This window comes from Mustela erminea, chromosome 1, assembly GCF_009829155.1.
Source record: "Mustela erminea isolate mMusErm1 chromosome 1, mMusErm1.Pri, whole genome shotgun sequence".
In the NCBI taxonomy this organism is placed as follows: domain Eukaryota; kingdom Metazoa; phylum Chordata; class Mammalia; order Carnivora; family Mustelidae; genus Mustela; species Mustela erminea.
The window spans coordinates 16,386,638-16,401,400 of record NC_045614.1 but is presented as its reverse complement, the minus strand read 5'-3'; the positions used below and the strand labels follow the sequence as shown (position 1 = coordinate 16,401,400).

The following is a 14,763-nucleotide window of genomic DNA, read 5'->3' as shown; positions in this document are numbered from 1 at the left end:
GGAACCTGCTTCCCTTCCTCTCTCTGCCTGCCTCTCTGCCTACTTGTGATCTCTGTCTGTCAAATAAATAAATAAAATCTTTATTTAAAAAAATGTACGCTTTGAATTTGTGCAAATATATGATTAGTTCCCTGTAGAAAGTTATTACAAAATCATCCCATTTGTCGAAATCTCTCATCGTTCATGTGATTGTTAAGAACAAAGGTAGGCTCTCTGTGTTCAACCACAAATGCACACACATGCACACACACATCCCCCATCACTCATCCTGGGCATAGCAATTTCCACCCTATGCCACATTGGGCTAACTTTCAGGATGTCTAAAACCACATCCAAGCACATTTTTCTGATTAGCTGATAACTTTGTTGACAGATTTCCGTGCCACCTGACTGTCGGCTCATAATTTCTGAGCAGCCAGAATCAAGAAGCACCTGACTTGGTAGTGGTGCCTAAGTTTGTGGGTGTAGCCTGACAGCAGGCACCTGGTTTCCTGACCCCAAACCACATGGCTCCCCATGTGGCCTCACGAGCATCTCTGTTACATGCCCATTCCTCACACCAGCCTGAGCAGCGGAACGGGCACCAGGGCGATAGCGGGAGTCCTAGGTGGAGGCTGGTCTGGCAGAAGTAGCTTCTGGAAGATCTTCATTATAACTTTCTAATGTATGTCCCATTCAGTGAGGCTCATGGAAAGACGTGAAAATTTGGAGGAAGATGTAAAACCGAGTGTCTTGAGTATGTCGGTTGGCGTAAGTACTCTCCGCTGGCGGCCCCACTGGGGAAGCCAAATGAGAAGTCTGGAGGAAATGGTTTTAGACAAGAGGTAAGAAGGTGATCTAAATGTCAGCTTGCGTTCTATCGGACTTCGGGATGACCTCTCCTCTCTGTCATATCTGAATTCCTTTGATTTCAATGAGATGGGGATGTTAGGGCACCAAAGAGAGACCCATCAAAGCCTTCTTGGGACCTTCATTTCCTACCAGGACTGTGGCCAAGACATCCCCAGACATGACCCACAAGGCTTCCCACCCCCTTCCACAGAGGAGGGTCTCATGAATGAACAATCCCAAGCTCAGAGTTGGCCACGTTCCCTTAAAAATGGGAGCTGAAGGGGCGCTGTGTGGCTCAGCGGGTTAAAGCCTCTGCCTTCGGCTCAGGTCATGATCCCAGGGTCCTGGGATCGAGTCCCTGCATCGGGCTCTCTGCTCAGCGGGGAGCCTGCTTCCTCCCTCTCTCTGCCTACTTGTGCTCTCTGTCTGTCAAATAAATAAATAAAATCTTTTTTAAAAATGAGAGGTGAAGCACGGGGAGGAGGCTCCATCTCGCAGCTGTGTTCCATCCCAGGCAGGGGAGGCGAGAACTCGTGGGCACGGGGTGACATCCAACCCCTCCTGCGTCACTTGAGACGTGGACGAATTCCTCCAAGAGAGACACAAAAGCGTAAGGCAATGCGATTTGTAAGCAAAGAGGAGCTTTCGGCTGGTATCAGGCACACATCGCATCTTCTTTACCCTTCTTCCAGGAAGGTCTTCATGAAGCTTGAGCCATGAAAATGAATTCGAGTCCCCCCTATCCTATGGTCCCAACGTATGCATGGCAGAAGTGCAGTATCAACAGGCTTGGATGCCCGGTGCGTGCCTCGAACGGCAGGACTGGCCTTGCCCCTGACCATCAGCTAGAAGCCTCCATCCACGAGCACTGCTGGTTTGGCCTGCCAGCGGTCACTTCTGTGACATCCCTTTCTAGTCCTCCCTACCTGACCGACCCGATTCAACACACACATGTTTTCTGGAGCGTTTCAACCGGTGTCCCACCAGACCTGCCGGCCTGGGGGGACCCTCTGTCTCAATGACTCTGTGTGTCTCTGCTCTGGCCAGACAGATTCAGGATGCAGACCTTCGCTGGCTCACCGGAGAGGGTTTTTCAAACTGTAATGTGCCCACAAGTCCCCTGGGGAGCTTGTTAAAATACAGATTCTGGATGGAGCCTGAGCGTCTGCATTTCTAACCAGCTTACGGATGACGTCTGTGCTGCTGGGCGAGGACCACACTTTAAGTAGCACGAAGTCAGAGAATGGTCTTGTTTCTAATTTCGGGACACGTAGAGAGAAGCCCAGCATCATAGCAGCCGCCTGGCAGGGCATAGCTGTCAGGACCCAAACAGTCAAGGTCCCTAAAGGGTTTTGCAAACTGTGGTGTGTGAGGAAAATGTTGACTATTGCTACTTTATATGATGTAAACCACATACTTACTTTGGATTCAGAGAGGGCTGGATTTCCTCCCTGTCGACACTTAATAAGGGCAGTTTGAACACGTCACTCGGTTTCCTTAAGCTTCAGTGTCTTGAGCTATAAAATGGGAGGTGATTGTTTAAATGAAAATATGTTTGCAGATATTCTAAGTCAACATGTATTTACATATTCCTCTTCTCGAGTTTATCTAAAGGAATAAGAATCTTATCTGCATGTGTGTGTTTAGCTCACTAAAGATTTCTGCTCAACGCTGGGGATCTGGAACCAGAGGCTGACACAAAAATCCACTCCAAAGCTCTTCAATCCAATAGCTCTGTCAGGGGGCACCTGAGTGGCTCAGTGGGTTAAGCCTCTGCCTTCAGCTCAGGTCATGATCTCAGGGTCCTGGGATGGAGCCCCACATTGGGCTCTCCTCAGCAGGGAGCCTGCTTCCTCCTCTCTCTCTACCTGCCTCTCTGCCTACTTGGGATCTCCCTCTCTCTATCAAATAAATAAACAAACAAGCAAACAAATAAATAAATAAAAACAGCTCTGTCAAGAGTCACCTGGTTTTCTAAGTTTTACAGAGCTTGAGAAACCCAGAATGATTTACGGTTTGCTACCATGACTCTGCGAAGCTACTGGTTTCAACTAAGAATCACCTACCCATGAAATTCAGCAGAAAGCTGGGGGATTCCACTGGAGAAAGAAAATTGCTTCGCTGCTGATCACCAGAACTTTCTAGAATTTGGAATCCCACTGGGGCCAGTGTTTATCTTTGGCTAAAATGAGTATTCTAAGGTGGTCTAAAGGGAAACAAAAAAACTTACCCCAAAGATTATTCAAGCCAGGCTGACAGATGCTCTTAGATGGGCAGATCCCATCTAAGATAAAGATAAAGAATTTGAACTGAAGGAGCCAAGAGGGGACCACGGACAATTCTGAAACAAGAATGACCCGTAAGTTCTGGCACTTACTGGCTTTGCCGGCTTTGCACCCTCGCCTTTAATGCACAAGAGGTAGAGACTATTATACTTCCATTTTACAGAAGAGGAAACTGAGGGAAAGAGATGATTCTCAACAAATGAATTTAAAAGACGGGAACTGTAACTGTCTTAATTTTTATCTGGGCCGTGTAAAATTAAGCCTTTAGACAGCTTCCTCGGGTCCATTCGTGGTTTGGGAATTGGCTGCCATAGAGACGAACCTTCCATGACACACCCAAGCAGGTGCCCACAGAGTAGAATATCACAGCATGCAACTGGTGACATTGAAACCTGGTAAACGACCCAAGTCCAAAATCAAACTTAATATATATCCAGACAGGGGAAGGGTGTAGAGTCACAAATATATATTCAAAGCATGTTCAGTGACATGAAAAAGTTCTAAGGAGGGGAACCTGGGTGGCTCAGTCATTTAAGCATCTGCCTTCAGCTCAGGTCATGATCCCAGGGTCCTGAGATCAAGCCCCGCATCGGGCTCCCTGCTCAGCAGGAAGCCTGCTTCTCCCTCTCCCTCTCCCACTCCCCCTGCTTGTATTCCCTCTCTCACTGTCTCTCTCTCTCTCTTTCTGTGAAATAAATAAATAAACTCTTTAAATAAAAAAAAGTTCTAAGGAAATCATATGCAATAGAGTAGATTATTTTCTCATTCACTTATTTATTCAAAATAGTTTTGGAACACTCGCTCCTCCAGCATAGTGCTGGGAATACAGCTGCTCATTCACGTGGACTTGTCCTCCTGGGGCTCACAGTCCAGTAGGTATGGAAAAGCCCCACCTGTCAGCTGTAGTCTTCTCAAGGGAGTAAAGGTGCTATTTCTTTTTCTTTTTCATTCTTAGGTTATTTCCAAATTTTCTATGTTAAACATGCATGACTTTTTTTTTTTTTTACAGATTCATTGATATCATTGGCACATAATTGACCATACCTGTTTAAAGTGTGTAGTTGGGTAAATGTTGGCGTAGCTACACCAGTGAGCGCATCAGCCCAGTGCAGGGTGCGAGCGTGTCCAGCACTTTCCTTGGGCTCCTTTGGAATGACTTCCACTCCTCACCCCCTTCGTCTCCCCATTCAACCACTCATCTGCTTTCTGTCACCAGAGTCTGGTTTGCATTTCTAGAATCTTCTATCCGTTGAAATCCATGACATGGACTCTTTTTCATCTGGCTTCTTTGACTGAGGGTCGTGATCGTGAGATCCATCCAAACTGCTGTGTGTGTCAGTCGTTGGACAACGTTCAGTCACACGTCATACGCATCTGCTAATCCATTCAGCAGCTGGGGGACATTTTGGTGGCTTCCATTTTCCATGACGAATGGGCTTCTATACACATGCGTGTCTTTCTGCCGACATAGATTTCTTTTTCTCTCGGGTAAACACCTCAGAGCAGCATGGCTGGGTCACATGGTAACTCTATGGTTCATTTTTGGGGAACTGCCAAACCGTTTTCAAGGGACTGTACCATTTTTATATTTTTACCAGGGGCATGTGAGTTCATCTTTGCTTATTTTTTAAAAAGTACACAAGAAATCAGTAAATACTGGCAGTTACAGAAAGAAAAAAAATATTTTAATTCAGAAATCTAGAGAGTAAGAGAAGGTCAAGTTCTCTTTTCTTCCATTCCTTTCCTAGTTCCTCATACATATTTATTATTAAAATTTTGGTGTGCATTCATCCAGAGGCTTTTCTTTGTAGGTGTGGGTGTGTAAGCGAGATTCAGTGAGGTCTGCCCTTCTGGCTCTGGCTTCACCCGAGCGACACACAGGGAAGCCCAGGGATCTCTCCTCGCCAGTGCACGAAGCTTTACCTCAACCTTGCAAATTCCTGCGGAGAATCTTACCTCCATAATCGGGATTGGTAGGGGCTGTTTGACATAGTTAGACTTTTATTTCCCCTCCCATGAACAAGGTGGGTCTCCTCAACATTGTCAATGAACTTGACACTGTTTCTTCTCCGAACAGAGGGAAGACCACCCATGAGGATGGAGTCCATTTCTCACGGTTGATCCCTATCTCCTGGCAGCACCACAGGATCCGCCATCCCTCTGGAGAGTGAGAGAATGTTCCAGAACAATGCAATGGTGGACCATATGTTTCAACAGCTCTGCCACATGTGATGGGCCTGCTTCTCCCAGGTTTGTCGGGGCAGAATCGTCTTCTCCAGTCAGCCATCTGGTCCTGTGCCTGGCAGCAAGGAGGCTCTCTTGAGTTTAGTTGTTCTGAAGGGCAAAAGGGCTTCAACTCTTCAACTTTCAGTTTTGGAGATGAGTAAAAGGAGGGGGTTCTTTTTCTCATGACAGCAAATTTACCACATCTGCCCCATGTGGTGAGACACCTCGCTCTTGCTTGAAATAGACAACAGGGTAATCCATGCCTGGTAAGCGCGATAGGCTTTTTTTACCGTCTCCTCTGTGGGGTTTTTTTCCTCTTATTTTCCTGCAACAGTCACGATGGTGTAAGGGCAACATGAAATGCTCCCTCTTTATCCTCTTTCAGCAATAATGTGGGGCTAAATCATGTACACTTACATAAAATCGTGACTGGTAAGAGAGTTGTATCTCTTCCACTTCTCATTGTATGGTAAGAATATGTTCATGTTATTAAATAGAATTCCAAGCATTAATTAATTAATTAATTAATTTAAATTAAATTAATTTAAATTAATTGTTAATGACTTCACAATATTTCCGACAAGGGCATATGCTGTAATTTATCTAACTATTCCCTTACCACTGATCAATTTTTACTAGCAGATGAAGAATTTGAGGAGCACTAAGTGAATACGAGTTATAAAAAAGTCTTAATTGTACCCTGTGGGAATTAGGTTCCTGTGGCAGTACTAAAAACTGAGTTAGTTATGAGGTCTTGAATTTTTTTTTTGCTTGTCTTCTCATGATTATGCATTCCTTATTATTTTGAATAAATTTTCATGTTAGTCTTTTTCATGTTACACTTCAAAGACTTCAATCTTTAGAAAATGTTGTAACATTTTTTGCTCATTATTTAATAGCAACTTATCATTACACATTACTTGCCAGTCTCAGTGGTTGGTTCCAAGTCTGTGTATTTGTAGGATAAAACAGTATGTGTGTAAAGAATAAATTAGAGACGTCATGACATGACTTCCTAAATATTTCAAAATGCATTTCTAATCAATTAGTAATGCTGGCCTAAGTAACAAAAAAATAGCATGATCACACCTAAAATTAATAATCATATTCTAATAGCAGATATATATTCAAATTCCCCAAATGTCCCCCTAAATGTCTTTCACAGCCTTTTTTGTTCATACCAAGACCCAGTCCCAACCACACATTCCACATGATTGCTATATGCCCTCAGTGTCCTTTGATCTAGACATTAGCCTCTTTCTTCATGGAATCTTCTTACTGCTGTCAGTGGGCCGGCCTAGAGAGCCCCACCCCCACCCCCACTTGCTTAACCTGTGGTGTCATTTAGCTTCTTCCTCTCTCCTCTGTATTTCACAGATGTTACATTTACAGGTTGGTTAGACCCAGGTACATATTTTTGGCTTTACTGCATCCCAGGGGATTCTGTAACCTCAAAATGCATGATACCATGAGAACAGGGACTCTCTGGTTGTCCCACCATTTCTGATCCTAGATCAACCACTGGTTAGGGTGATGGGAGTCTGAGCCATCCATTGTACAATTATCTTTTTCTCACAATGACCCGAACCTCATCATTGTGATATTACTTTGGATCCATAGAAATGCCCAGGTCCCATCAACTATCTTCCTCATGTCCTTCACACAAGCTGATAGTCTTTTCTTGGATCTACACTCTCATGGGAATGGCAGGACTATGATTTTCTAAGTCTATCCTTCTACATCTAGTTGGCATCCTTCTGTAAAATAGTTGTGTCTTGTCAATGAGAGCTATTAGGTTACCCTGACATAAAGTTCCTACTGGAAAGACATTAAATGTATTTCCCCTTTAATCACATAGTGTCCAAATAAGGAGTCGGTGCTAGTTTCCTCAAATGAGTTTCTGCTGACTTTCTTCTGAGAATCATTACAGACTCATGAATTTTCATATATTCACCAAGTGTGTTTTTATTGAACTATTCTTGGCTCCTGTGATAAGACTATTCTTATCAGAACCCAACCCAGCCCTGACTAAGTTTCAAAACAAGGGTAGTTCCAAATATAATCTTCACATATTCCAAATATAACCTTCACATATTCTGGAAAGAGGAAGCGCTACTTTCTAAGAGAATAGTGGTAAGATAACCTAATAAATTACTGTTATCATTTTTACTCACATATATGTTTTCTCCTCCTTTTTAAGATATGGGAGAGTTCCAAATGTGTGCTTGAAGGAGGGTTGCAAGCTTATACCTGTTAAATTCACTTAGAGACACTCAAATTCAAGAGCTAGTAGACTGACCCGTACTTACAGATGCTTCCAAGCCACAATAACCACTAAAATTTTTTTCTTACTTGCACCCGGTCTAGGGTCTTCCTTTCTGATCTAGCAGATGGTAGAAACAAGAGGATCAGAGCCCACCCTCACCAAGTCATGGTTTCCCCACCACGGTTTGAAAAAGAAACAATGAGGAGGGGGGGACCAAGCGTTGTTGTTATTGTTTTTGTTAAAATAACTGTTGAGGAGGGTGTATTGTGGAACCCTCTCTCCTCAACGGCCAGCATGGTCTCCCAAATCTGCCTTTTCGTCCTGGGTCACTCCTGGTCCCTTCTCTGGGGGGCAGACTCACCTGAAAAGAAATCAAGCATCCCAGACCCTCACCTTGTGCACAGCCATGCTTTGGTCTCCTTCGGCAGAGGCTGAGACCATCTCCCAGGCTGTTGCTCACATACCTAGCCTTTCCAGTAGGAACTTTAATTCTTCAATTAAGCTGCAGGCTTCCCCAATGGAAGAGTAAAGCCTTAGAACCAATTCACACAACGTTAAGACCCACTTTACCTCCCAGAGTGGAAACTGTATCTGTTTTCCCTACTATTGTGACCCCAGAGCCTTAAGGTGTGCCTGACATACATACAGGGTTTCAATATACATTTGATGAACAGACGAATGAACTTGGCATCCAAAAGTCCATAGCTGGTCATATGTAATTTTATATTCCCGTGAAAAATGAGCTTCACAAAACAACGATGATCATAATAACCAGTGGGGAATAAAATGCTTTGTCAGTGGCTTGGTTCCTTGGGCTAAACCTCTGCTGTCCTCAAGACAGGTTCATAATAAATGATATGAATGTCCCTCGCAGCTTTCCACTTCTGTCTTCCTTAGGTAGGGGGTGAGTAAATCCCTCCAGTAATTACACGGAGAGGGATAATCAGGGAAACCTAAGAAAGTAGAAGACCTCAAATCGGCTATTTGCTTTAGCTTGTCATACAATGCCGATCATGTTGCATTATGGTCCCACCCAGGGTCTTACTCATCTGTGATTCTGTTCCTTGTATCTACAAAGAAACGGGCATCACACACACACACACACACACACACACACACACACACACACACACTCCTGAACCTGTAGTATATGGTTTTTATCTGAGACTGGCAGTCAGTTGGAAAAACCTTTTAGGAATCAAGCAAATCTGTTTGACTAGCTTATTGCCCCGGAAGAAACAAACACTTAGCAAACCAAATGGCCCTTCTGGGCTTTCTGAGCTTTCGCATTTTTACCAGTGCTCTCGAATTCACTCATGATCTGTCTTCCCTTTTAACATTAAAAATAAATCCTCCCTTGAACTTTTGCCCTCTGAAGGTTTGCTCTATAAAGGTTTTTTTTTTTTTTTTTCCTTTTTGCTTCTTTGCATTCTTTCAAAATAACTGTATTACCCACAAGTGGTATCTGTACTGAGATTAAGTGGTTTGGAATAAATGTTCCCCTTGGACTCTCTGGTTTCCCAGAAGGGGTGTCGGCCTCTCCAGCCTTGGTACCCTCCTGCGAGGCCAGTGTGCTTGGACCCCGTGCTAAAGAGAGTTACGTTTCTCTCTAAAAATTATCCCCGGTAAAAGATCCGGAAGAAATCCACCCGAAGGAGAGACGAACAGAGAAACGGCATTTATGAGAACAGATGAAAGCTCAGGCTTCCCTGCACCCCAAAGACCCCCCTTGCACCCCGGGAGTTGTGTCTGGCCTTTGCGGTCCTTTTCCAAAATTGCTCATGTGTTCCACTTGCTTTGAATGTTGCAGAGTGGTTTTTTTACAGAACTGGAGCCTGGCCTGGGGATGTTGCCAAAATCTAAAATAATAAAAGATTAATCCGAGACACAGAAAACCTTTGCCTACCAAAGAGAACTCCACAGCTCTACAACCAGAAAAGTAGATTATTTACGATCACTAACGCAACTATGTTCCTCACCTACAAAAGGCAGGTATTAAGATAAGATTCTGATAAATTCTCATCCACCATCTGATTTATTTTAGGGTTCCAAAGTCCTTTCCTTTTCCCTTCTGTTCTTCCCCCCTAACACACACACACACTCCAATACATTCATGCATAGCATACACACATGTTCACATATGCATGCATACAAACACCTATATGCAACACACACACACATCCATACACAACACACACACTCATACACATGTAGACACACCCCCTACACATTCATATATGACACGTACACACAGTGCAGAAGCATACACACCCATACACTCACACCCACACAGTCACACACACATTCATACACAACACGTACACACATCTATAGAGACACACACATATATATGCACACACACACACGCATACACACACAGACACACACTTATCTTTCATTCTTGGTGTAATTTCTCAAACAAATTCTTACTCGTAGGTGCAAATTTTAAAATCTACACTGAATCTTTATTTTCTCGTTCTAAAATAAGAGTGTCTGTTCATCGTGCCCTGATCCTTGGAGACTCTTGGCACCATATTCTGTGATTAACACACAATTCGTATGTCATTCCATGTCAGGTTTCCCAAATTCTTTTCTTTTTTTCAAGAGTTTATTTCAATTCCACTTAGGTAACATACAGGCTAATATTAGCCTCAGGTGCGGAATTTTGTGATTCATCACTTTCTTACAACACCCCAGGGCTCAGCACAACCAGCGTCCTCTTGAATGCCCATCACCCCTATAGCCCATCCCCCACCAGCAACCCTGAGTTTGTTCCCCATGGGAAAGAATCTGCGTTATGATTTGCCAACCCCCAGCCACGTTCATCTGCTTCGCTTCTTAAATTCCACATAGGAGTGAAATCATATGCTGTTTGCTCTTCTTCCCTTAGGGTTATTCTCTCTACCCCCACCCTTGTCATTGCAAATGGCAAGATTTCATTCTTTCACACATTCTTATTTCTCAAAAAGGAAGTGAATTTTATTTCAGTCCTGCACACTACTTAATCAGTATCCCACGTAATGTTCTTTGAAAGAACCACATTCATCCATTCATTACCAGTGTTGCCACTTGGGAAGGAGAACTCAGCCTCTCGGTGTCTTTTGTCAGCGCGAGATGAAAGTATTCGCCTAAACCGGGGACCTGAGTCACACGTCCTTCTGCTGGGTGTGACTGGAGTAAAAAAAAAATAGACCCGACTTGCAGGTTAATCAAAAAATTAAAAATTCTTCCTGCACAGCATATTCTTCTAAAATACAGGAAGACATCTGAAACTAATATTACACTGTATGTTAACTAACCAGCATCTAAATAAAAATGTAGAAAAATAGCACAGGAAGAGATCAGTTCTCATTTCTGCCCTGCATGTTGAATCAGTCCCAAGAGGCAAGAGTCTGCGTGTTGTCTTTCAGTTTGGCTTTCTGTTAGAGCACAGTTTATTTGTCCCTGCAAATAATCTCTACGAGGAGCAGGATTCCCACCTGTGTCCCTGATTCTCAGAGAGCGCTCTGGCAGCTCATAGTTCGTAGTTGGTGGGTTCATCTCAGGGATGACGAAGTCAATCAACCTCATCTGAAAACCACAGTTTACAACTCGGAGTGAACAAACATCGGTGTCTGTAGTAAACATCCCATAGAAAACCATATTCGACCTCAAGGCTCAAATCAACAATTCTTAGAATTTTTTTTTTAATGATATCATTACAAGAACTCTCTTTGCCTTTTGAATAAAGACTGACTCACCCTTCTGATGGTGAGATAAAATAGCGATTTAACGAAGTTCCCTTGGCTTTTCCTTTGGATCTAAACAAAGGCTCTTTCGAAGAAGTAGTGTCGGTATCCTTGTTCTCTCCAGATCTGGATTTCTTTTTCATTGAGGTGACTTAAAAATATATATATTTTTACTTCTATGGTGTATATATATAGCATACAGGTAGAGTTTACAAAATACAGCGTGCGATGGTGACTTTAACAAAGGATAGGAAAGATAGTAGGGATATTAGAAAGTTATCTCCATGGCACGAGGTAAAAATGTAAGCAGGTATGTCCTGTCATTCACCCGTCACTTTGAAGGCTGTCAGCTCCTGGAACGATGAGTTGAGGACACAAGTGACAAGCAGGGGCTGACGGGGAAGGGTTCATGGTCATCCTCAGATAGGACGGATGAAACCCGGGGAAGGAGTGGAATGACATACACAGGGAGGGTACAGTGGGCAGACAAAGCTGATGAGGACAGAGATCCAAAGGACAGAGATCCAAGGGACACCGCTAGTCAGAGGTGAGCAGAAGAGGAACCAACCATGCGAGCCAAGCAAGCCAACGGCCATGTCAACAAGGAGGACATGGTTTCACGGTGAAGGTCTCAAAGCCGCCAGATGAGGCTTCCGTCTAAGGAAGGAGAGGATCATTTGAGGGTTTGGTGGGAAGTCTGTGTCAGGAGGGAGGAGAGGGGGAAAGCCAGACCAAGGGGTGATTGACAGGTGAGGCGCGCACAGTCCTCAGGGAGGCCCCCCTGTAGCGCGGCAATAACCTGAAGGAACAAGTTAGGGCAGCCGACGCTACATAAAGTTTGATAAAGGAAAGGGTGGGTTTTCAGTTGTTTGTCATTGTTTGGGCTTGTTTTTAACAGGGAGGAGATGCAAGCCTGATTTTCAACAGTGGAAAGGTCAAAGAGAGAGGAAGAGAATGAAGGTCTAGGAGCTTACAAAAAAAAAAAAAAAAAAGTGAAGGGATCATTGATGGATCTGGGTCTCCCTCAGAGACCCAGGGGCCAGGGCCATGAGAAGAGGATCCTGCTTAGCTTTGGGCAGGAGATCCTCCAAGAACCAGTGAAGCCAGGAGAAGTATAGGGGTTTCTAGAAGATAGGATGAGAGCTTAAATTCTCTGTGTAGCCACTGTGAAACTTGACCTACAACACCTAAGTATGTCTTCTGTTTCTGGAAAAAGGCCGACAGTAATAAATCCTGATTGATCATCATTGCTCTCAAAGTAAGTCACACCAAAATTGAAATACACGCCTCCCATAAAAGATACCCTCCATAAGGCAGTTAAAAATAACAAAGAAGAAAGAAAGAAAGAAAGAAAGAAAGAAAGAAAGAAAGAAAGAAAAGGAAAGGACCCTAATGGTTATAATATTACCATAAGATACATCTTTGTATCCAGAGATATATGCCAACTTCTTGTTTAATTTTGCTATAAAATATCTGAATGGGACCTGCTCAGTGAACCTAATTCAAATCAGACAGAAATTTGACATTCCTTCCCAGAGAGGTCACGAACAAGGTTAGGCAACAATCAGCCCAGGGCCAGTGGAGTCCTCCCTTGGGTTCCACCCTCCTCCCCTCCCGTGTGGGAGACCCTAGGGCTGTTCCGGGGACCATCTGGAGAGCAGGGGAGAAAGCTCACAGCAGAGGGCACCAACCAAAGTGAAAACATCTAAACATTAGCAACAACGTTTGGAGCGAAGAATAAAAAAGAAAGGGCATGTTCCTTTAGGCGATCTCTACCGGGGGCTCTTGGTGACCTGAAATTTCTGACCTGAGATTGCTGACTGAAAGGGAAGAGGAAAGAGACCTGGGCCTTTGAAGGAGGGTGCCGTGGTTGTGATGAGCGCTAAGACAATGGCAGATGTGGCACAGACTGTGTTTGTACGGGCTGCGATTTTATTTCCTCTTTGATCATTGAATTATGCAAGTAATGGCCTCATAATCACAAAATCCAAATTACAGGTGTGTATCAAGCAGAGGTCAACCACCCCCGAAACGCCTGCCTTCGTTCTATCACCCTCTCTGCATTCGAGCATAGAAAGGGGATCTCTTTACCGTTCTGAGTTTCTCTGTCTGTGCATGTACAAGCAAGTGGGCTCCCCCCATGACTCTCCTTCTCCAACTCGATTTTTTCATTTTGTTGTGTATTGTGGATATCTTTCCATGCTGCTGGGCGTGGATTCTTCCTCCTGCTTTGTGACAGCTGCAGAAAGATCCCTCTTTCCTATAGCATCATTTATTTGGTCATGGGGCCAAAAGAGAAACATTCACACCTACCTCAAGATTGCTACCACATCAAAACCACAGTAAACATCTTCGTACACACATCTTTGCGCTCTTGTTTTTTTCTTAAACACTTAGGAGGGAAGGCAAATCACTGGGTCAAAGGGCGTGTGCATTTTCAGTTTTGAGACTAATTTCCAGTTTTGATAGTAATTTCCAGTTTGCCCTCTCGAAAAAAAAAAAAAAGGCCATACTATTGTATCCTCTTACCGAAAAGTCTTTTGTTTTTAATTTTTTTTTTTTTCCCTCGTACCCGAGGCAATACTGAGTGTTAATAACCCTGACATGGTTGCTCACTCATTGATGAAGGAACTCACTTTGAACAGCAACACAGAGACGCCGGGAGAGTTGACCCTTCTGGAAAAGCAGGAGGGGAAATCATCTGTTGGGACTGAAGAGGGAGAGATGGCAGAATATTTGAGGACGAGGAAAACTTGAAGGGACGGTCCCTTGGATGAAGAGGCAGAGGAGCTGACCCAAAATGTCTAAGCAGCTGTATTGCCCAGAGGACATTGAGGGGGGGCCGGGCAAGAAGCCTAGATGAACTTCGCATTGGAATCACTCGGGTGGGTGTTAACAATGAGTCAATAGGTGAGAAAAAGAAACTTCTCGTGCTTGAGTCATGACTTGGAGCTTTAGAGCGGGGACCGAGAGAAGTAAGTCAAGGAGGAGGGATGAGAGGGCAGAAAAAAGCCGAAGGGTGAAAAGATCACAGGTGGTGGCGTGCCTGGTGGCTCAGGTGGTTAGGTGTCTGCCTTGGGCTCAGGTCATGATCCCAGGCTCCTGGGATCGAGTCCCACACTGGGCTCCCTGCTCAGCAGGAAGCCTGCTTCTCCCTCTCCCTCTGCTGCGTCCCTCCTGCTCGTGCACTCTCACTCTCTCTGTGGAATACATAAAATCTAAAAAAAAAAAAAAAAAAGATCCCAGATGGGTCACCCTTGGGGCTGAGGCGAGGCTGGGGGGCAGGGACAGGACTGGAGCTGGTATTCAGACGGCGGGTGATGATCACAGAGGGACAGTTCTCTGGGGGAAGCAGAGCAGGTGCTAAGATGACATCGAGTCAAAGGCCACCAGCCGGCAGCTCACAAAGCAGGACCAGGGACGGCAA

The 14,763-nt window shown here is 44.3% G+C and overlaps 1 long non-coding RNA gene across 2 annotated transcripts; it reads left to right on the top strand.

Annotated features, from left to right (window-relative positions):
- The first annotated feature begins 463 nt into the window (after positions 1-463).
- On the top strand, positions 464-14,440 carry LOC116575876. Of its 2 annotated transcripts, none has more exons than XR_004279988.1 (3): positions 464-824; positions 5,194-5,366; positions 13,914-14,440. It is a non-coding gene; the product is annotated as an uncharacterized LOC116575876 (long non-coding RNA). The 2 variants fall into 2 exon arrangements; XR_004279989.1 differs by lacking the exon at positions 464-824 and adding an exon at positions 4,944-5,089.
- The last annotated feature ends 323 nt before the right edge of the window (positions 14,441-14,763 follow it).